Here is a 24,889-nt window from a genome sequence, read left to right as displayed (position 1 = left end):
CCCTCCCTGTGTGAGCGGATAGGTCGCAGGGACGTGTGTGGTAGGATGCGATCCTGCAGATAACTAGGTCCTATGCCATGGAGCGCTTTAAAAGAAGTTTATATTCCTGAATACAGATAGTCTTTGCTTACTGACTATTCTTTAGGCAACTGTTGAAAGTTATGATAGTCAGCTAAATAATTACTGGGAAAATAACTTTATGGCCCATTTACATTCTTCATGGCATCTGATCTGTTTTTTTCTTCTCTTTTCCTCTCCCCTTCCCCACCTTGCAGAGCAGATTGTTTGGAAAGGAAGGGATTGCAAGAAAACAAGTCGTTGGCTTCTCTACACATCAAAAGCAATGTGATCATGCTGGTAGCCTGGTCTGGGAGCCAAGGGTATATTCCACATACAAATTATTCTCTTGAAATCCCTTCCTTACCAGTCTATCTGTTCTGCTTTTGGGATGTGGAGGGAAAAAAAAGATTAATTTCTATAGACAGTCTTTCTTTTGTCTTCCCTAGGATGTGGCATGATCACATTGCTTTCAATGTGTGTGAAACAGTAAGCAAACACTGGAGTACTCCAAATGATGGGGGAGTGATTGGGAAGCAAACAAACCCCCCAAATGTGAAACAATGTGTCTTGACTCTTTCCAGATAGGAAGCACAACTGTAGTCAGATGATTTCTCACTTAAGCAACTGCTTGCTTTGTGCCAGAGTTGCTGGTCCTAATTAGGATCATTAGGCGAAGACTACCTTGACTTTTTCATTTAACATCACCTTTACAAACAATCTAATCTATTTAAATTAATATAGAGATATACCTGTCATTTCTCTCATCAACACCCCTCTTCCTCACAGAATCATAAAGGTAATCAAACTGATTACCTTTACATGTAAACTATTTTTTTCATAATCTAACTTCCCAAACTGTAATATATTTAGATAGGTGAAACTTTAACTCTCAGAATTCACTAGTCTCCCATTGTTAAGAACATTGGCAAGTTCATGCACCTAGAACAAACCACATGGAGAAAGCTGCCATGGCATAAAGTATCCTAGAACTTGGCATTCCATAGGAGAAATAAATAAACACTTCCCTAGGCCACCATTAGTGGTAGAAGTCTTATTCTTATTCTATAAGCATTGCAATGGGAATACTAGCAATGGAGTTTTTCACATCTAATGATTCTTAAGGAATTATTTGGCTTATTCTTTAAATCAGTTAGCAAAATGTTATAAACTAACTAAAAGAAAATAGGCTATTCAAAAGAAAATATTCTATATGTCCATGGTTTAACAAGCACTATGATACCTAAGCATGAAATGATAGTTGAATTAACTGAACAAATAAAAGATACTAAAAATGCATCATTTTAAAGGCTTTCAGAATTGTATCCAATTGGTTTCACAATGCATAATTATTTACGTGCTGCAGTGTTGTTTTTTTAAATTCAAAATATGGTATCATAAAAATAATTATTCTGAACAAGACACATTCAAAAAAGAAATCTTGTGCGGTAAACAGGATACCACATGTATGCTTAAATATCTAAAGATTAAAAATATTTTAATATATTAATCAATTAAGATAGAGTCATATAACTGCCAAATAAACAAATCTTTATTTAGGCTTTAATCCATCAATATACTCTAAGAATTTAGCTTATGACTTGGCTTCATTGATGGGAAGGGAATTTGCTTCTTAAGGCTTTTGGTGGGACTGAAGCAATCCAGTTGTAGATATTGGCTCCAGTGCTTTGACAATTTAGCCAATTGTTAAAATTCTGTATCAGTGATTTGTTTTTAATCAATTCATTCTATTTACTCCGTCCTTTATCCAAGAACTCAGTTGTTTAAGATAATACAGACAGTAAGTCTTTCCATGTAACTTAATGCTTGTTATGCTTTTATGCTTGTTAACCACATTCCAATCACGGGTATTTGTTTTTGCAACCATAGTGACAACATATATTTATTGGCTGCATATACAAGGGATTCCAAACAAATATCTGTCTTTGTTTAATTTCAGTAATCTAGGACATTTTCCTAACACCCCGGTAACATGGATTTGAACGTTAGGTCTGTGAAATAAATTATTCCCCAGTATTCTAATGACAGGCTAGAATGTTTTCAGATGGGCATTACCCACAAATATTAAATCAGATTTTCCCCCTCTCTTTAATACTATACCTATCAACTTTTAGTTTTACATTCTTTCACTCAGTATGCCAGTTTAGAATAGGAACATATTTTGAAATTGTATATCCAATGGGGTACTTTGGGGGGGCTATCCCTTAGAATTTGTAATCAAGCTATTCTTTACATGGACTTCTGGAAATGGGATTTGATTTGTCTTTTGAAGCTTCTAAGAAAGCACACCTTCCAGAGTATGAAGCTGTCTTGATATCATATCCAATGTATATGCAATTATGTATTGCATATATTAAGCAGGAAATAAGGAATTCGCTTAATTTTTACAAAGAAATACAAGCACTTTTCTTTCTATGTCACTATTCCTTATTTCTAATTTTGATTTCAAACTGATGAAAACTATGTCTCAACATTTCCCATTTGCTCTTTTTGCTGTTAATTACAAGCTAATCATTACTAAACACATGTTTATTCCTTAATGCCTAATCTGGCCTTCTTTTATAATTTAACAAAAAAAAGAAGAAATGTTCATTAAATGTTCATTGTTTCTTGTTGTTTACTTACACATTTGTTCTCTCTCACTTTAACTTCATCAGACAAAATTTTATTATGCAGCACAGCTTGCTATTAGGGAATGTCCAGCCATTTACTACTGTCAATGTAACAGGATACTAAGTGAAGCCTTTTGGCATTTTCTTAACAGAAATCTGAAGGCCAACAATGAGAGCAGAACAACAAAAAGGATAATTATAAGAGCATTATTATCACTGGGAAAAAATGTATCACTAAACAAAGTCTGCTACAGTAAAAGAATCCCCCAATCTTCTTGTACAGCTTTCCAAGTTAGATCTGGCAGCTTTTCAGGTCTTAAATTTCAAGGATGGGATAGATGCTGTAATCCATATTGGATTTCATGGACATTCCTCTTGGAAAAAACAATTGGCCAAGTAAAAGTCTTCATTTATTAATTCATTTATTAATCCAAATTGAAATGAATTAACTTTAACTTCTAAATTTTACCCTATGAAGATATGATCCATTCAAACATTTAGTAAAGGGGTGGCATAAGAATCTATCTAAGCAAGATAATAGCATGAAACTTGAGAATCACATCATTTTAACCTGTTTCATACTTTGTTTTGTAAGCTGCAGTGAAAAAAAACTTGTGGGGGGGATTGCATCTTTAATATAAATGAAATAATATTATTTCCCACTTTTCTTGCAGGATTAGGAATTCTGTCTTTATTAAAAATGGGATGTTTTTCCTGAAAAATGTTTAGCCTCTGCTATATTTTTCTCCATAATCTGAAATACAAAGAAGTCTTTCCTTCTTTGTATTTCAACTATAAAGAATAAATTATGTACTATATTGACAGCCTAATGGCTTGTAGGTTTTTTTTTTACAGATGTGTTGTAAAAGTAGAATCTTTTCTTGTTCTCTAATGTAAAATGTGTCTTTCTTTCTATAATGTGTCCATTTTTACTACTACTAGGAAGAAGGAGAGGAAGACATTTTAACCTTTTAAACAGTTTCTGTATGAATTGCCCCAAACTCTTCATGGTTTTTAGGCTGTGTGGAAGAAGGCAAGAGTATTCATTCTGGGAGCAATTAGGGATGGATGAATTTGCCAATCTGATTTCATTCTGCCTCTCACTTTTCCAATATTAAATTTATTCAGTCCAATTTTCTCCTCGGTTTGTACATTTTAAGCAATCTTCATGAAAGCTGAGTAAAATTTTGTACATATTATTCCCTAATATATAAATTGTTTTAGGTTCACATAGAAATTAAGAAAGTTTCCATTGCAATGCAAATTGAAAACAATTCTTGACTCTAATAACAATAGTTCAAAAATTGGAGAAAGAAAGATCACTAATCTGTGTTGTGCTGATGATACTACTCTGATAACTAGAAATGCAAAAGATCTGTAAGCTCTAGTAGTAAAAGTCAAAGACTACAATTATAAAAATGGAACCATATTAAACACAAAAAGGCCAAACTAATGGCAATCACTACAACAACCTGCCTTACAACTGAGAATGTAGATACTAAAATAGTGGATAGCTTTTAGGATCAACCTTAATAGAAAAGAAACAAGCAGTCAAGAAATACACTGCAATCAAGTGTCCTGATGCTTTTGAACTTTGTGCTGGGGGAAATTCCTGACAATATTATGGAAACCAAGGGAAAAAATGGATCATTGTACAAATTAATCCATTTGAGCTACACATTACATCACTTAAATTTTCTACTTTGGACACTTTATATGAAGATCTAGCTCTCTATAGAAAACTCTAATGCTGGGGAAAGTGGAAGCAAATATAGGAAGAGGACAACCAGTATAAAAGTATATGGATTCAGTTCAGTAGTCACGGTTCCATTATTCGAAAGCCTGAAAGAGCAGGTTAGGGGCAGATCATCATGAAAAGCTAAGCTATGTGGCAGCTAAGAGTCGTAAGAATCATAAAGTTGGAAGAGATCAGCAAGTGCAGTTCCCTACACACTGTATGATTCACTATACCATCCCCAATAATAACTCTCTTGCCTTTGTTAGAAAACATTTAGCAAACAAGAATAAATCACTCCATCTCATAACCTATTTCACAGATTGATATCTGTTATGCCAAAACAATGTCTAATCTGTATTAATATTTTGAACTTTCATCCCATTAGTTCAAATTGTATCCTCTGGACCAAATGAGAATAAGTCTCAATCTTCTACAATATGCTTTTCAGATATTTGAAGAAATCTATTATGTCCTCTTAACCTTCTCTTCTGCAAGATAGATATATTTGGGACTTTTAGCTATAGGACTTGCTTATCAGTCCTTGTACCATCTTGACAGCCTTTTTCTGGGTCGTTTTAAAACTAGTATAGAACTGAACATAATGCTCCAAGTGAAGTTTAACCAAGCGATAAAAGAGGGATAATTGCCTCTTGTGATTGGGACTCTGTGTTCTTCTAGATCAGTGGTGGCGAACCTTCTCAGCACTGAGTTTCCAAACTGCAACACAAAACCCACTTATTTATCTCAAAGTGCCAACACAGCAATTAACCTGAATAATGAAGTTTTAGTACCTAAAATAATGATAAACTAGGCAGAGTTCAGCTAATTGTTCTAAGAAAAATGTGATAAAAGCACTTTATGCCCCCATTTTTTCTGCTTTTGAAATATTACGTTTAGCAACAATAAAAAGAAAAACTTTTGTAATATCTTTTCTCTCTCTTTCTCCTTTTTCTCTTCCTCCTCCCCCTCTGTTTCTCTTCCTCCCTTCCTCTCTTTCTCTCACTTTCCCACCCTCCCTCCCTTTCTCTTTCAGCCCCCTCTCTTTTTCTTCCCCCCTTTCACTTTCTTCCCCTCTTCTCTCTCTTTCCCTCCTGCCCTCTCTTTCTCTATTCCTCTGTTTCTCTCTCTCTTTCCCTCCCACCTCCCTCTCTTTCTCCCCTGCAGAGTCTCGGCTTGCTCTCACCTTCTGGATGACATCCGGGAGGCAAGAGCTGTTAGATAGGGTAATGAAAGGGACAAAAGGCTAGAGATAACATTAGCTCTTTATTTGGTCAAGTACAGGCATCCACTGAATGAGTGGTCTGGCAGCTCCCTTTTTAAAGGGAGGCTGTCCAGCACTTCAGCCAATCAGGTGTCTCTCTGTTCTACCTGAAAAGAGAGGACCTGAGTGGAGACTACTATTGTCCTTGTCAACAACTAGAGGGGGGAGTATCTAACACCCCTCCCCTCTAGGATGGAACATCCTAATGAGTGATGTAGTTGCGCAGGTAGGCGGGCCTCTGGGTCGACCTGCTGGACCTGCGCAGTTCAGATGGTTGGTGTCCTCATGCTGGGCGGTCGGACCCGTTGCTTCTCCGGACTCGTCAGACAGAGACTCCTGGAACCTTTCGGAGGCCTTGGCTGGCATCATTGCTGGAGGACTCGCCCGTGCCCCGTCGGAGTCAGCTAAGTCCCGGGGTCCTTCCGCCGTGGTTTGTGGGGGTTGCGGCTCGATCTGCGCTGGTGTTGGTGGCGTTTGCCGGAGCGGGGAGTTTCCTACTCATCCCTGGAGTTGGTCGATGTGCCGCCTCCAGTGTCGTCCGTCCTCGAGCCTGACGGAGTAAGATCTTGGGCCCGATACTCCGATGATGGTCGCGGGCATCCACACGATTCCCCCTGTGTAATTGTGGGCATAGACCGGGTCGCCAATGGTAAATGCCCGGATCTTTCCCGTCGAGTCGGGCGGTGTATCGGAGGAGTAGTTGGGGTACAGCCGGTCTAAGTGGGACCTGAGTCGGCGCCCCATGAGTAGCTCCGCTGGGCTTCTGCCGGTGGTGGCGCTCAGCGTGATGTGTTGGACCAGGAGGTAGTGGTCTATCCAGGTTCTCCAGTCACCCGGGCCCATTCTGCTTAGGGCCTCCTTGGAGACCTTACCATCCATTCTGCCTGGCCATTGGATGCTGGGTGGAATGGGGCGACGAGGGCATGCCGGATTCCCTGTGCTGCTAGGAACTCTTCGAAGGATTTGGCCATGAACTGTGAGCCAATATCTGACACCAGCACATCAGGGAATACGTGGGTCGTGAACAGTCCCTGGAGCGTCCTGATGACAGAGTCTGTGGTGGTGGATGTCATCAGGACTACCTTCAGCCACTTCGAGAATGCGTCCACTACGATGAGGAAGGTTTGCCCATGCATTGGCCCTGCGAAGTCTATGTGGACTCTGGACCATGGGGCTTGGGGTCGCTCCCATTCTTTCGCAGGTGCCTCTGGGGAAGCCGGCCTGGACTCTTGGCATGGTGTGCATGTAGCCACCCACTCTTGAATGTCCTTGTCCATATTGGGCCACCACACATAGCTCCGTGCCAACGCCTTCATCCTTACTATCCCCGGGTGACCCTTGTGGAGGGTCTCTAGTATGGCTACTCGCAGCTGTTTCAGAATGACCACCCAGTCCCCCCAACAAACAACCCCGGATGGCGGAGAGTTCATCTCGTTTTGTAGCGAATGGGTTGAGCTCTGGCCCAAGTGGCCCCTTGGGCCACCCCCTCCACACCCAGTTCAAAATTTGTTTGATGGTTGGGTCTTTCTCAGAGTGGTGTGCAACGTCCCTGGAGGAGATGGGGCCCGAGTCTAGGCAGTCGATTAGGAGTACGACGGCCTCGGGTGTTGGGTCAGTGAGCAGCTCCGGTAGGGGGCATCGGCTCAGTGCGTCTGCATGCCCCAGTGTGGTGCCTGGACGGTAGATGACTTGGTAGGAGTACGCGACCAGGAAGATTGTCCATCGGGTCATGCGGGGGGAGAGTGACACCGGTGTTGGGCGGTCTCCAGCCAGCAGTCCCAGCAGCGGCTTGTGGTCCATCACCAAGTCGAAATCCCTGCCATACAGGTATTCATGGAATCGCTTGACTCCCTCCACGGCAGCCAGGGCTTCCCGGTCCAGCTGGCTGTAGTTCCGTTTGGCGGCGGACAGCGTCCTCGAATAGAATGCGATTGGGGCTTCCGTGCCGTTCAGCATCCGGTGGCTCAGGACAGCGCCGACTCCGAACGGGGAGGCATCACAGGTCAGTACCAACGGCAGGGTTTGACTGTACTGGACCAGAAAAGAGTCTGCTGATAAAAGTCCCTTCACGGTGGCGAACGCCTTGGCTTCGGCTTTCCCCCACGTCCACTCCGCGTTCTTCGCTAGCAGGCGGTGTAGCGGTTCAGCAATCGTCGCTTTCTGCTTGAGGAACACGCTATAAAAGTTAAGGAGTCCGAGGAACGCCTGGAGCTCGGCCTGATTTTGGGGAGTGGGAGCTTCCCTAATGGCCCTGCTTTTCTGGTTTGTCGGGTGAATTCCGGAGCCGTCGATCATGTATCCTAAAAACTCCACCCGGGGTACGTTTATTTTGCACTTCTCCTTTTTAAGACGGAGGCCCTTAGTCCGGATTCTGTCTAATACAGCGCGAACTCTTTTTAAAAGTTGCACTTCGTTTGTGGCGGAGACCAGTATGTCGTCGAAATAGGGGACGACTCCTGGTATCCCATGCAAGAGGCGTTCCATGATACTTTGGAATAGCCCAGGGGCGATACTAATGCCGAATTGCAGGAGGTTGCACTTGAACGCCCCCCTGTGCGTTACGATGGTCTGGGCCTCTGCAGTAGCACCATCTACTGGCAGCTGCTGGTATGCTTGCGCCAAATCCAGTTTTGCAAAGACCTTCCCTGGGCCGAGGGAATGCAGCAAGTGTTGGACTAGGGGTACAGGGTACGCAATTTGTTGCAACCCCTTGTTGATTGTGCATTTGTAATTGGTGCACAATCTGATTGACCCGTCAGGCTTGACCGGGGTCACTATTGGTGTTTCCCACCAGGCATGATCGACGGGTTCGAGGATCCCCTGGCTCACCAGTTTGTCTATTTCTTTATCAATTTTAGGCCGGAGGGCAAAAGGCACTCTCCTGGGTTTGACCCGAATTGGGGCCACGTTTGGGTCTAGGCTAAACGATATGGGGTCCCCCTTGTACTCACCCAGGCCGGAGGCAAAAACGTCCTCGAACTCCCTAAAAATGGTTTCCACGGCGTTCCCAGTGGTAGCAGCGGGAGCTTGATCTGCTTCATCTAGGGCGTTGACTTCGGCCACGACCATCCCCAGAGCCTGAAACCAGTCCAGTCCGAAAAGGCTCTGGAGGTTGTCTCGCACCACGATCGCTTGAAGTTTCTTCATGATCCGTTTGTAGCATACAGTGATGGACGTCGGGGCTCTTGAGGTCCCCCTTCCGCATCGTGGGGATCGTCCGTTTCAGCACTGCCCATGAGATGATCGTGAGAGATGACCCGGTGTCAATCTCCATCTCGCAGGGGGCGCCCTCGAGGAAAACGGTGACTTTGAGCTTCCTTGGGCGGCTGATCCGCATGTGCCGAACAGGGACCGTGACACTTGGAATCGAGTGGTGCCCCTGGCGTTTCTGGCCGGATGCGGTGAGGTTGGCCACGTGGTCATCAGCCTCTGATCTGCGGAGCTGCCTCTGACTGGGTCGCTGTCTCCGGTTAGGCCCTCTCTCCGCTCTCTCGGGGCAACTGCTGGTTGCAGGGAGCTCGCTGCGGCACACTCTGGCGATATGTCCCTTCCACTCGCATCGCTGGCATGTCGCATCCCGGAACCGGCAGGTTGCTCTTGTGTGATCGCCTCCACAGCTGGCACAGGGCAGGCTGGGCGATTTGAATTTCCGCGCCGGCGCTGCACGGCTACTGCACATGCGGTGGCTGATCTCCTCGTCGCTCTCGGAGCTCTCTTGTTCTATGGTTTCGCGGTGGACGCGGGTGCTCCTGAGAGCCTCGGAGGGTGCGTGGAGGCGTTGGAGAGTTTTGACGGACTTCTGCATGGACTCGGCTGCCTTGCTTCATCGAGGGTGATCTGGAGGGAGAGGTTGCTTCTCGCCAGCAGTCTTGCCTGTAGGCTCCGATCTCAGACCCCCATTATGATCTGGTCCAAAAGCGCATCGTCCAGATCACAGAATTCACAATGGTTTGCGGATTTCCGGAGCGCGGCGATGTACTCGTTTATTGACTCGCCCTCCAGCTGGTTCCTCAGGTGGAAGTGATAGCGCCGCACGTACTTGGACGGTTTCGGGGCGTAGTGAGTCTTCAACGCCTGCTGTAAGGCGGACCAGGAGATGGCGGGTAGCGGCATCGGTTCCGAGAGGTTCTTGGCGGTCTCCAGAACTGCGGGGCCGCAGTAGCCCAGGAACAGGTTCTTCTTCCAGGGGTCCGGGGCGCCGCCGAGATCGTTCGCCTCCAGGAAAACCTCAAACCGCAGCATATAGGTGTCCCAGTCGTCCGTGGCAGGGTTGAACGGAGGCGGTTGGGTATAGGTGGCCATTCTGACTCTCTCTCTCTCTCTGGGTTCGCAAATGGCTGGTATGCCTTCCTGTGCTCCGGGTGGAATCGCTGCCTTGTGACCAAGCTCTTTGTTAGTGAGTTTCGCTCTTTTGTCTGCCTAATTGCCTTCCAATCCCACCTTCGTCGCCAGTGTTAGGGTAATGAAAGGCACAAAAGGCTAGAGATAACATCAGCTCTTTATTTGGTCAAGTACAGGCATCCACTGAATGAGTGGTCTGGCAGCTCCCTTTTTAAAGGGAGGCTGTCCAGCGCTTCAGCCAATCAAGTGTCTCTCTGTTCTACCTGAAAAGAGAGGACCTGAGTGGAGACTACTATTGTCCTTGTCAACAACTAGAGGGGGGGTATCTAACAAGAGCGACCTGAAAAGCTTCCGTTCTTCCTCCTTACTTTATTTCCTCCCCCCTCACACACACAGACCAATCCTTTCCCAATTCTTTGTCCTGCTTGGGCCCTTGAGAGGAGCCTGCCACACACACTTTCTATTGAGGATGGGGTCATTTTATGGGGAGCACGCGTGGTGACAAATAGGCGCGATTTAAAGATACAGGCGAGCCAGAGTGGGGAAAGGAAGCAGTGAACAAGAAGTGGCGGCAACAGCCCTGGCACACACCCCTCCTCCCCTGCCGTGGCTGCCAGGGCTTCTCTTTCATCATGGACTCCAGGAGGAGGATGGACCCTCGACCTCCCCCATTGGGAAGTTAAATTGCACTGTGCTCCTGCTCAAGGCAGCAACAGCAAATGTACCGCGACAAAGAGGAAGGCTGTTTCACATGGCTTTTTAGTCCCACAAATTAGATCAAAGCTCTCTGACACCCAACTCAGGATGTCCATCTAGGTAGATTTGATGCTACTTATAGTACCTTTTGAATATGATCCTTGAGTTGTTTACCTAATGGTTGTGACCATATTGTTAAAAAAGATGTTGTGAATGACTTTGTCAAAAGCTTTGCTGAAATCAAAATAAGCTATACCCACGTCATTTTCCCAGTCTTCCAAGCTAATAACTCTATTATAAAATGAAATCAGGTAACTTTGTCATGACTTGTTCCTTATAAATCCATGTTGGATGTTAATTAATTAATTCCTAATCAGAGGGCCACAGAAATGCTGATTCATAAACTGCCCAATTACCTTCCCCATTAAGCTTACAGGCCTTTTGTTTTCCGGGTTCTGTTTATTTCCTTTTTTTAAAAAAAGGAATGATGTTAGTCTCTTCCAATCCTGGGACATTGCCTACTCTCCAGGATTTTTCAAATGTTACAAAGACTCAAGTAGTTCTACAAGCATCTGCTAGCTCAATACCCTAGGAAGTAGTTCATCTGATTCTAGAGATTTTTTAAAAAAGAATTTTATTGGTTTTTAAACATTTATGGGGAGAGGTAAAAGGGTACATAGAAAATTTTGGCAGCTCCCGTTCTACATTATATCAACCACGTGTTCAATCATCTCTTTTATTGTCACTTTCTAGTATATCAGCAATTACAATAATATTTCAAATACATTTATTTTTGTGACCTGAGCCTTTTCGATATTGCTCTCTCCTCCCTGTCCCCAGATGGAGCCACAGCCCCTCCCTCCTTCATATCTTGTACATTACTACCTTTTTCACTACCTCCCATATTTTCGTCCTCTAGGAGAGAACTGTGTTTTTTAATAAAGGCCGATTCTAGAGATTTTAACTCATTTGCTCTTTGCTTACTTGGAACCAAAGTTCACTCTCCACCCCACCCCAGTGGCACAATGGGGTCAATCAGTGGAGGGTTCATTTGCCTTTTGAAAGAAAATGGATGCAAAGTTGGAATTAAGAAGTTTTCCCTTGTTATTATCCTCCTTAAGCATTTTACCATTCTCTTTCTGCAGTAAACTTACAATCTGTTTAACTTTTCTTTTGCTTCTGACAGACCAACAATTCTGACAGACCAACAGTTCTGACAAAGATGATAAGGCTGAAGGCTACTCCATACAATGAATGGTTGCGCAAACTAAGTTGTCTAACCAAATGAAGAAAAGATTAGGGGTGACATGATAGCAGTCTTCCAATACTTGAAAGGTTTTTCATAAAGAAGAGGGGGTCGACTTATTTTCCAAAGTACCCGAGGGCAGGTCAAGAAGTAATGAGGGGAAGATCATTAAGGAGAGATCTAATTTATAACTAAGGAGTAATTTCCTGACAATAAGGAATTAAATCAGTGAAGTGGCTTGCCTCCAGAAGTTGTGGGTGCTCTCCATCATTGGAGGTTTGAAGAAGAGACAGAACATCCACTTGTCTGGAATGGTGTAATACCTCCTGCTCGAACAGATGGTTGGACTAGAAGCCATTCAATAACTCTTCCAATGCTGTTCGGACCTTTAAAAACTTTTGTTACTATTGTTGCTAGCCTAACCTCATACTGAACTTTAGCATTTCTCATGCTAAAATTGCACAGTCTAGTTGAAAATTACAGAACGATCTCACTGGGTTGCATCACCTGCAAAGTCATGGAATCAATCATAAACCAATCCATTACCCTCCATTTAGATAAAAACAACCTACTCTCTAACAAGTAGTTTGCCTTCAGAAAAAAATTGCCCTGTAATCTGCAACTCCTACACTGCAAAAACATATGGACTACACAACTCGACCAGGGTAAAGCAATAGTCACAATTTGCATTGACTTCTGCAAAGCCTTTGATTCAGTGGTTCATGACAAAGTACTGTTAAAACTAAACTCTTACAGCATTTCCGGATCCCTGCATAAGTGGGTAGCTGCATTCTTGTCAAATAGACAACAAGTAGTCAAAATAGGGAATGCCTCATCAAACCCTGCACCAGTTAACAGCGGTGTCCGCCAAGGCAACATTTTAGGACCCAAACCTTTTATACTTTACATAAACAACCTTTTATGTAATATATATATAATATATCACCAATATTTGTGATTATATTATAAGCAGCTGTGTCCTCTTTGCTGATGATGTAAAACTATTCAACTCCACCGACAATGCTGTTGCCCTACAAAGTGACCTTGACTATGTGTCAGAATGGTCAAACAATTGGCAACTCCAAATCTCAACCAACAAATGCTCTGTCTTACACAAATATCAGAACACCAAACACAAACTGGGAGAATATGACCTCGTAGATGACCCTCACTCTGTCAAAGACCTTGGAGTACTCATCTCAAACAATCTAAGTGCCAGAGCTCACCGTAACAGCATTACCAAAAAGGCATTAAGAGTTGTCAACCTTAACTTGCGAAACTTCTTCTCCTGTAATATTGTACTGCAAACCAGGGCATACAAAAGACCAATGCTAGACCAATTCTTGAATACAGTTCAGGTGCCTGGAATCCACATTGTATATCGGATATTAATACAATTGAGAGAGTCGAGAGGTATTTTATGAGAAGAGTATTCCATTCCTCTACTCACAATAGAATACTCTATTCCACCAGGCTTGAAATTGTGTGCTTGGAGAACTTAGAACTTTGCTGCTTATGGTTTGACCTAAGTGTAGGACGCAAAATTATCTGCTACAATGTCCTACCTGTCAATGACTACTTCAGCTTCAACCACAATAATATATGAGCAAACAATAGATACAAACTCAAGGTAAACCACTCCATACTCGATTGCAGAAAATACTACTTCAGCAACAGAGAGGTCAATGCCTGGAATGCATTACCTGCCTCTGTTGTTACATCCCCAAACCCTCATAATTTTAATCAAAACTGTCTAGTGTTGATCTCAACCCATTCCTAAGAGGTCTGTAAGGGGTATGCATAAGTGTACCAGCGTGTGTACCATCCCTGTCCTACTGTCTCCATTTATTTGTACCCATTTACTGTGTTCATATTTATGTTTATACTTATACCTGTTATCTTTTACATGTTTGACAAACTAAATAAAATAAAAAATAAACTTGCACTTATTGTAAAGTGCTTTCTATTTGATATAGTCTGTTTCTTTTTCTTGTACAGGTTTTTTCCATTGAGACCAGTCTATCAGGGCAACCCGGTCTACCCAAATATGGGACGGAGCCAGTGACATGCGGTGAGGTTTATGGCTGGTGAGGCAGCAATTATTTTAGACTTGTGGACTTCAACTCCCAGAATTCCACAGCGAGGCATGCTCAGTTCTGGTTTAAAGCGATGCATTTGTTTTCCTTCTTTCTTTTTCTTTTTCTTCCCTCTTCCCCTCCTTCCTCCCTCTCTCCCTCCCTCCCCCCTTTCTCAAACACACACACACACGCACACACACACGGAGCGACAGGAGCTGTGAGGGAGCGCCGTGCTTGGTGGAAGGGCTCCCGGGGCTCTGAGCGTCCACCTGCCGCCACCCGCCTTTTGCTCTGCAGAGAAGACCGTGCCCTCGGCACCCGAGTCCTCCAGTTGGGGTCAACCAAGGCCGGTCCGGCTCAGGGGAGGCCAGCCACCATGTGAAGGGTCCGGCCTGGCCTCCCTGCCACCCTCCGCCCCGGGATTTGGCCACAGCACCGCCCACCAGAGCTGCGTGGCATCCGGGGTGCGCTTGTCAGGCGAGGGCAGCGCTGGTGGAGCACAGATGGAGCAGAGGAAGCATCTCCCCCCCATACTTCCCCCGCCCCAAAAAACAAAGGGTACCTCTGCCGCTGCCTGGGCAACCTGGCCAGACTCTCTCGTGGCGGCTCTCCAGCGCCGAGCCTGGGAGTCCCTGGAGGAGCTGGCAGGGGCTGCAGTGCCGCAGGCTGGACTGGAGACGGAGGCAACACCCCTCCAGCCGGGTAAGGCGGGCTGCCCTCCCTGCCTCTCCTACCCCCTTCTCTCTCTCACTCAAACAAACTCTCTCTCAAACAAACAAACCCACACACACACAAAGCTTCTGTGAAAAAGCCCCACCCAAAAGAGCGCCCTCTACTAGGAGGCAGGAGAACTGCATGCCTCCCCTACCTCAGGATTTTTTAGGCTTTTAACCCTCGCTTTTTAAGATTTGGTTAAGCGAGAGTTAAAAGCCTAAAAAATCCTGAGGTAGGGGAGGCATGCAGTTCTCCTGCCTCCTAGTAGAGGGCGCTTTTTAAGAGACTTTTTAAAATCTCACCTCAGCACTTGCCTTTTCCCTTTTATATTTTTTTCTTTTCATGATGAGAGCGGTGAGGCTCTGCCTTCCCTGCCTCCCCTGACTGCATGTCACTGGACGGAGCATACTGCTTCTTCTAAACTGCTTTAAATAGATCTATACTAGTCTCCCTTTATATCTTTGTTAGTAAATATAAATTTAACACTTTTTCTTGTACATTTCTATTTTTAAATCAATGTATTAAGCTGATTAAAGCTGATTGTGAAGTCAATTTAGTTTACTTAGATGTTTTCCATTCTTCCTTGGTGTATGAATTGTTTAAGTTTCCATTCTTCCTTGTTGTATGAAACAAGATGCCTTGTTTCACCAGAAACAAGCCTTCTTTTAGCTTTCTTGGACATTTTCTCCTTTAGGATATCAAGCAAAGGTGGGTTTCAACAAGTACGCACTGGTATGGGCGTACCAGAGTTAAGAAATTCCAGCCTCGTTCTTTCGCAAGGCTCCAATCAGCTGCCCTCTGGCTTCTCTGCCTCTCCTCTTACCCCAGCCTGCCAGTAGGAGGTGAGTGGGTGGACTTTATTACATTCCAGGCATTTCCCACCTGGACAGCACGGTGCATTTGTAATGGGGGAGGTGTTTGGGGAAGGCAGCGGGGGAATTGGTGGGGGAGAGGAGCTGCTTTCAAGCCATTGGGAGAGATATCCAATCCAACTTCTCTATGTGTGTGTATGCTTGAGTGAGAGAGAGAGAGAGAAGGAAGGGGGTAGGAGAGAGATATCCAATCCAACTTCTGTGTGTGTGTGTGTATGTGTGTGTGTGTTTGAGAGAGTGAGAGGGGGAGGGGAGAGAGAGGGAGGAAGGAGGGGAAGGGAGAAAGAAGAAAAACAAATGCTGTCACTTTAAATCGGAACTGAGCATGCCTGGCTGTGGAATTCTGGGAGTTGAAGTCCACAAGTCTTAATGCTTATAACTTTAAATTTAAATTGAAAAGGTGCTGGGAACAACAAATTGGTTATATGGTTATATGTTATATGGTTTTATGTTTTTGAAGTTCTGGGGTTTGTGCAATATGGGCTTTGTGTTTCTAAAAGGGTTTGGATGATTCCCTGCTCATGAATAGAGCCAAACTTTCTCTAGGGTCATTATCTCATTATCTCTATCTGGCAGGAATGTGGAATGAGCCTCAGTCAGGTTTCTTTGTTAGCAGAAAGAAAGAAAAACAGCAAAGCAATCTAGGGCTAGAAGGCTACTTAGAGGTCATCTAGTCCAACCCCCTGCTGTAGCAGGAAACCTTACATTGCATGGATTATTTTGATCCCTCTAACAGAGAGGAAAATTGCCAGAAAGGAGAAGGAGTTTACTAGGACAAGGCTGCCATGCAGAGGAAGGCAGAGATAGTCCTTGACTTATGACTACAATTGAGCCCAAAATTTTGGTTGCTAAGCAAGAGCATTGTTAAGTGAGCTTCACTACATTTTACCCAATCCATGACATCTCCTCGTGAGTGACATCAAGTTGGCCATTCCTACCCGGTCACATGACTGCCAAGTCACTCCCACCCGGTCACATGATCGCCGAGCCACTCAGGCCACACCTACAGAATAGATTGTAAAAAAAATTGAAACCCACCAGTGATATCAAACTATTGGAACATTCCTATTATTCTTCTGAGTCCATCAAAGTCTGTTTTTCTGAAGTCTAATATTGAAGTCTGAGTATTTTCACTTTCTTTTCTCCATGTTATATGAAATTCTAGAATAACATTGTGGTTGTTTCCCAGGTTTCCAATTACTTTTACTTTTTCAATCATTTCCTCCAGTTGGTGAGGATTAGGACCACAATCATTTAATTATATTAGCACCAATGTGATGGCATGTAATTGATTTTCTATATAATCCACATTAACAAATCCTGTCATGCTCTGTGATAAAGCATTCAGCATTACTGTTCTTTGCAACCCTAAAAAGAAACATTTTAATAAAATGTTGTTTGCTACCTACAATAGCAGTGCTGTTTTTTTAATAAATCAGACATCTGTCTTTTGTTATCGTCAGTAACCAGTAACCAGAATTCAACTTAAGGAAGGAAGAGAAATGAAAACATGCAAAATAAGATAAAAATCAACAATAACTAATAAATTAATCATAGGTTATAGCTGATTTTACAAGCAATAAAACAAAATGTGTCCACATTTAAACAAACTGCATCATATTGATTGGCTAACAGCAACTGTAGACAACATAAATCCAGATGACCGATAAATTCAATTAATAAAAGGGAGGGATAAATATTTAACCATATGAAGACATTGCAGGAGTCAAATGGAGGTAATTTGTAATTCAACCAATTTGTGGTGATTATTATGGGATTTTAAACCTAACATACCTGGAAGGCATCGTTACATCTTAGCTCTAGTAAATTAAAAATGCAGATGGGTTAGGGCTCAATATTATCACAGCTCATTAAAACAATAAAAAAGTGAAGTCTAGTTTATTTCAGCTGAAGAAGTTAGTAAACCTAAATTGTAATGATGCTTCTAAGTGTTATGTTTTGTTTTGTTTTCAGACACGATTTTTGGCAATTCAAGATTTCAGGAAGAATAAACACAGTAATTCTCTAGAAATTTATAATGTACTAACGACCAAAATGTAATCTTCATAAGAACATTATTACTCATCATTAGGTAGCACCCTGTCCTAATGCTGATAACGTTCATACATTTCTCTTGATTTACATCAAAGGTATACTCACTGATTTCACACATTACTGATTGTACCCTGAATTTGCACAACATATTAAACGATAAACTAGCCAATCGTGTTAGTGTATCTGTTATGTAAATTTATTTATTTTATTAATTTATTATGAAATGTATTTGGCACCCATCTCGTGTCAAATGACTCTGGGCAACTTACATCAAATACAGACTCTTCTTGTATTCTGACTCTTCTTGTACTATGAAATGGAAACATTTGCTTTTATAGTTATGTAATGTCATGATAGATACCAACTAATGACCCCATAATAGTGTCAATGTTCCAACTGAGGAACCCAAGCAGAAGCAAGCACAGTTGACACAATCCAATATCTCAATGCAAAACTTAGGGGGGAAACCAGATCTAACTATTTCCTGCAGAAACCCACATAGTTAAAGTTAAAGTTTTCCTCCACCCTATTAGCCAGATCACATTGTCCAATGGAGACTTCTAATATTGTTGTGAGAAAGTCTTTTTTCAGTTCTGGTAAACACCTGCCGAAACATCCTTGGTTCATAACAGTTACAACTTCAAAAACACCATTTGAAGCTTGACAGGCAGGAGACACCTGATAGACAATAGTTACATGATTAATATTAATTATTTTTGCTCCCCCCTGGAGGGGTCCTGGCTTCTAAGAGTACTTTGCATGGAATCTACCTATTAAGTGATCTGCCTTAATATTTTGGGCTTTGATGTGTGCCTCATAAATTAGATAACCTTTCCACTGCATCAATTATTGCAGTTTTCCTTTGTAGAGCCTAGGGTCCAGGATTCATTTGACTTTGCAATGCTTTCCCCCCTCCCCACTGTGATTGGGCCAGGGGCATCCTTTCTGACAAGCTTTAAGTTAATTAAGCCAAAATCAAATACATAATATTATGACCTAGCACAATACATGAACCCAGCCAATAGGATGTGCTATAGGATCCCTTGTAACTTTAACTTGTCAGTATGCTTGCATACAGTTTGCCAAAGTTTATGGAAGGCTGGTCAATGGCAAAAAGAATGGAAAAGATCAATATTTATCCCAATACCAAAGAAAGGTGATACAAAAGACTGTTCCAGCCACTGAACTACAGCCTTGATATCACATGAGAGTAAAATTCTGGCTGTGAAACCTGGATTCTGAAAAAGGCAAAAAGGAGAAGAGTAGACTCTTTGAAGAATGTGCCAAAATAAATACCAAGCCAAATTATAAAAAGTGACAATATATTTTGTATAGCCACTGGTGGCATTCACGCAGTTATTGAAAATTGGGTGGCATACAAATTTAATAAATAATAATGCTAAATCGGGATATCCTAATCTAGATTTATTTAATAAATCATAGAATTTGGTTCACTTGAAATTCCAAAACATAAAATTTGTACATTAGTGTAATATGTGAAAGAAGCTAACAGAGCAAATGTCAAACAAGCAAAACTGTATAAAACTGCATCCCTATGAAGGCTTATATAGAAATAGGTCCTAGTGAATTCCATTCTGATTTCCTTATTCATTTAAACTATTTTCAGGTTGTTATAGATATTGAAATATTAGTTTTTCAGAAATAGTAGACTCTTAAATTTGAATTTGCCATCGGACTAATGAGAACAAGGAGCAGTCCCAAGGGGATAGAAGAAGATGAAGAAATCAAACTAAATCTAGAACAAAATTATTAATTATATTTCTCTATATTTTTCTATAGTTGCAAATTATTCTTCCTTCCACTACATTTGTTTCTTCTTTAAGAAGAAATCATGTACTTCTCTATCAATTCCAGCAACCTATCACTTTTTTATTCTTCCTCTCAACCTATTCACTCGTTATATATTTATTTAATGATTGGATTTTATTTATTATCTATGATATGACCAAATTCTTAAATAATTGGTAACTACCCTTTGCATTAAATGCATATTCATTTTGTTATATATTCTTGATCTTACATTTTCTTTTTTGACTACATACATCTTAACTAAACTAGGGTCACTGTTTTCCACTTGATTTTTAGCTTTCCCCAGACATATTGAAATTTTAGTTCCATATAGCAAGGTGAATTTAGCTTTTTGTTTCTATTGGCACCTTAGCATCTTTTTTCTACTTTATTTCATAGTAAATCTTTTAAAGAACCAACATTTATAAAGCTATCATACCTCACTGAGTTTAATGGCTGTAGTTCCATAAAAATACATATAGGATTGCAATCTCATACTGTCATCTCTAATTAGATGCATCTCATTTAATTCAATGGAAATTTGTTCCAGATAAGTATATGATTACAGTCTTTGCTTCCCTTGTATCTAAAATCCAAAATTCCCAAGCATTTCCTGAACTATTATGTTTTACGATTTGGGTTATGTTTAGCAATTCTCAGAGGGTCATTGTAGAATCCCACTGTACTCCAAGTGAAGAGTGTTGATGTACATCTTATAATAATATGTAATTTTATCCATTTGTCCATATTAACAACTTCACACATGGCTGCAAGTTGCTCAAAGAGAAAAATATAACATTTCTTAAGACATTTGTTTAATATGTGTATTTTGCAACTAGTATTTTTCTTTGGTAAAGAATACTCTCTAGGTGCTTGAGCATTTGTCAACATAATTCAACAGGGTTTTTCTACTAGTGTAGCAAAATGCCAAGGCAAAAAGTCACACAAGTTGCAACAGTCACCAAAGTTCTTTGTTGATTACATTTTCTTTGCTGCGTTCTATAAAGATGAAGAGGTTTTCTTTTCAAGTGATTTAAGGAAATTCTAAATGACAAGCCTTTCATTTTTCTCTGTCAAATTGAGAAAGAGTGGGTCATTTTTGTGCATCACATCTGGTTAATGTTTCTGTTATTATAAAAAGTTAAAATGAATGATGTTGCATCTAAATGTCTTCTATAATTCATTAGAATTGCCTGTTTTATGTACATTTTATGTATATTCACACTTTATCACTTAGGGTTGAAGTTAGAAATCAAGACAATGTATGTAAAAATTGGGGCAAATAAAATACATCAAGAGCAGATCCTGCACCTTCATTCAACTTATATTCTAAAAGGCTTTGCTATCTATTATTTTTTCCCTGTTCCAAATAAAAAAGTTTATCTTTGAAGGGAAGAGGATGACAGCAGGTTAAGGGCTCTCAAATACAGGAGAAAGTTGAAGGGTACCAAACGCAATCTAATTAGAATGTAGTATTGTAGGCTAATTATACCAACGGCTAGCAGTTTGTTTCTCATTGGCTCAAGGTTGACGCAGTCTTCCATTCTTCTGGGGTTGGTAAAATGAGGACCCAGATTGTTGGGGGCAATACACTGATCTGTAAACTGCTTAGAGAGTGCTGCAAAGCATTATAAAGTGGTATATAAATCTAAGTGCTATTGTTATGCCATTTTTTAGCTATCATTAAGAGGAAACAGGTCCAAGCTGTACAAAAATGCAAGGAAATTTTTTTTTAATCTGTTTTTCACAGCCAAGATGGAGGGATGGAGAAAGGAGTACATTAATAGCCAACCACACTTGTATCTTCCAATAATTGAATTACATATAACACTATCACATAATGGAACATATTGGTTTTCTGAGATCCCGGAATTCTGCCTTCAAGGCAGGTGACAGAGACAAATACAATGAGGCCAGGGAAAATGTAAGGAATGGCATCAAGGTAGTAAACAAAAATATAAACAAAAGATGGAGAACCATCTAGCAGACAACAACCTTAAGCAGTTGTGGCAGGGATTCCAGCACCTAACCACCTATAAGGGCAATATGATGAAGACAGTCAACTCTGATGTCCCGTTGGTGGAGGAGTTGAACACCTTCTTCACCCGCTATGAGGTCAAGAGATCTGACCCTGTAGCTCCAGTCCACAGGCCCTCCAATTCCCAGCCATTCACCCTGCATGAACACCAAGTGAGAACTGTATTGAAGGCTGTGAATTCCAATAAAGCTTGCAGGTCCAGATGGGGTGTTGGGAAAAGTGGTAAAAGCCTTTGCTGACCAACTATCAGAGGTCCTAACAAGGATTAACAAGGATAATATCTCCCTGCAAACGGCCAGTGTTCCATCATGTCTGAAAGCAGCCACTATCATTCCAGTCTCGAAGATAACAGCAATAAACAGCCTCAATGACTACAGACCCATTGCACTGACATCTGTAGTGATGAAGTGCTTCGAGACTGGTTCTTCAACATCTCAGGTCATGCCTTCCATCAAACTTCAATCAACATCAGTTTGCCTACAGAGGAAATAGGTCGACAGGTGATGACATTGCTACTGCTCTACATTCTGTATTGAGAAATCTAGAGAAACCTGGGAACTACGTCAGAATGCTCTTCATAGACTACAGCTCAGCCTTCAACACCATTCTGCTGGGCATCATCATTGAAATGTTGACTGACTTGAATTTTCTGTCTCTCACATGTGATTGGATTAAAGACTTACTTTTGTCCAGATTTTTTTTTTATTTTTTGTTCTCTTACATAGCGTTTTAAGTATACATTCACATAATTGTTATTCTTCTTTACATTTATCATTCTTATACATTTATTATTTCATTTAATAGGTTATAATATACAGTTTGGGTTGCTTTATTTACCATCCCTTCCTCCTGTTGTAACACCACCTTATTTTCCCTTTCTTTTCTCCCTCCCTCCCTTCTCTACTTTCTTCCTTCTTCCTCTCCTTCCTTCTTCTCTTACTTTTCTCCCACTCCTACTCTTCCTCTTCCCCTTCCTACCCTCTCTCCTTCTCTTCCTATCCCTTCCATCCTCCTCTCCTCTCCTCTTTCTTCTTTCCCCCATCTTCCTTTCATTTTCTTCTTTCTCTCTTTCTTTTCTGTTATTGAAGGTGTCTCTTTCAAATCTCAATTTATGTTTCCTCGGGATGGTATTTCCGCAAACCTAAATATAATTTGATATCATTTCTTATTCCCTTACCTTCGCTAATCTATCCTAACTATATATCCTCCCTTTATATCTCGCTTTTGGGTATATATTTATATATTTAATATTTTCTTTTCTGTTTTCCCCTTCTTCCCCCAACCCCCCTTTTCCATTTAACAGTGCCTCATCTGGATTCTATATCTTCTCCCTACTTTCTTTTCTAGTTTCCTTTCTCTAGCCAATCATAAAATCTTCCCCATGTCTTGAAGTACTCTGATTCCTCTTTATCCTTTATTTTCATTGAAATTAAAGATTTTCTGAGGGACCGTCACAAACAGTGAGGGCTTGGTCTTTCATATCCTCCTCCATGAAGCTCAGCACTGGCTCTCCTCAGGGCTGTGTGCTCAGTCCCTACCTGTACTCATTGTACACACATGACTGCATATCTTCTGATCCATCTAATAGGACAATAAAGTTTGCCGATGATACCACTGTACTGGGTCTTATTACAGGAAGAGACGAAACAGCATGTAGGGAACAAGTCTGGAAGTTATCTACATGGTGCTCAACTTGTATCTAAACACCATTAAGACAAAGAAGATGGTGCTGGACTTCCGGAAGCAGAAAGAGGAACCTGCCCCACTCTGCATCAAGGGCAGCTGTGTGGAGAGGGTCTACTCTTTCAAATTCCTGGGAGTGCACCTTAGCCAAGATCTCACCTGGAAAAATAATACATCCCAGGTGGTCAGGAAGGCTGAAAAGAGACTCCATTTCCTTATGGTCTTGTGGGAAAACCAGGTGACAATTGATGACTTCCTTTTACCGCACTATGATAGAAAGCATCCTCACATATTCCGTTATGGTACGGTATGCTGCCTTGACAGCCATAGACAGGCATTACAGAGGGTGATGACCACAGCACAAAAAATCATGGGCTGCGCCCTGGGTGAAATCTCCAGGACCCGCTGCCTCAACAGAGTGAGAAAAATCCTAAGGCATGATTCACATCCTGGTCAGCACTTCTTTACTCTCCTACCATCGGGCAGGAGATATAGCAGCATGAGATATAGCCAGCTGAATGAATAGGCTGAAAAATAGCTTTTATCCTTGCTGTCAGACTTCTGAACGCAACATAACACTACAATCAGGTTCAATATGACAGACTTGCAGGGCAATGTGCAACATGTTTATATCGGTATGATATAATGTTATATACAAATGGATGTATGTGGGAATGTGTGCTAGTTATTACTTAACTTGGAACTAGGGATTTCTTTTATTTATTTATTTATTGAGTTATTGAGATGTATTTTGTGTTTTCGGTGGGGGGATGCACCAAGGGAAGCTCATTCAATTTCACTGTACACATGTTGTGCATTGACAGTAAAGGTTTGGTTTGATTTGATTGATTTTCTGAGTAAGTGTGATATGTGGATCCGCTCATTAGAGTAGAATCATGTATGAAGCATACCACAGAGTTTGTTATACGAACAGGGGTTTAAAAATCCTAGCTTAACTTTATGCATAAATGCAATCAATGCATGGAAGTGCAGGAAAAGAAAATCCCCATTTTTTGGTGTTACATGTTCTGCCATAAATGCCCTACTTAGACATAGGTGATTTGAAGACATAAGCCAAAGATTGTCAAATTATTTGTATTATCAAATCAAATTAAACCTTTATTATGATAATAGACCAGTATATTTTGTGTATTATGAATCTGAAGATTGACATTTAGAATGTCATGGACTGTAATAGTACTAAATAAAAGCTTATTGTGCCTTTGAAGGGATAAGTAACAAAAAAAAAAGCATGCAAGCACTGGGGATGTAATGCAAGATGATGATGGAATAAAACAATGTTGGCAAAGTTGGAAAAAAAAGTATAAGAAAGGCCAGTAAATTGGATAAGATTCAGGTAGGTGACCAATGAGTTCATATTGTATGAACATACATAACATTGTTATGGCAAGTTTTTGTACATGCGGACAGTTAGGGATCAAATCCAACTCAATGCCACCTCACTAAGCTAGACATACATTGGAATTTCTCCAACAAAAATACACCTGCAACTGTCAATTCCCAAGTTTAGAAGTTGTTGGGAAAAGGACTTCCTGAAAATCAAATCCCAACCACGTCCTGAAAACTAAGGTCCAAAAGAAGAAATTTATTTCTAACAAAGTACAGTTTATTTATTTCTTGGTTTGTACAAAGTCAGTGGATCAGTGA

The 24,889-nt window shown here is 41.5% G+C and overlaps 1 long non-coding RNA gene across 1 annotated transcript in view; it reads left to right on the top strand.

Annotated features, from left to right (window-relative positions):
- LOC309395679 overlaps nt 1–17,720 on the top strand; it is a 135,554-nt gene extending 117,834 nt beyond the window's left edge. Inside the window, exons 4-5 of the long non-coding RNA XR_014175968.1 lie at nt 13,971–14,059; nt 17,611–17,720. This is a non-coding gene — a long non-coding RNA (uncharacterized lncRNA). The remainder of the gene's footprint in view (nt 1–13,970; nt 14,060–17,610) is intronic.
- The last annotated feature ends 7,169 nt before the right edge of the window (nt 17,721–24,889 follow it).

Source organism: Natrix helvetica, assembly GCF_964273705.1.
Source record: "Natrix helvetica genome assembly, chromosome: 7".
NCBI lineage: Eukaryota > Metazoa > Chordata > Lepidosauria > Squamata > Natricidae > Natrix > Natrix helvetica.
Note: the sequence above shows the minus strand (reverse complement) of the source record. Positions and strands in the feature narration are given on the sequence as shown.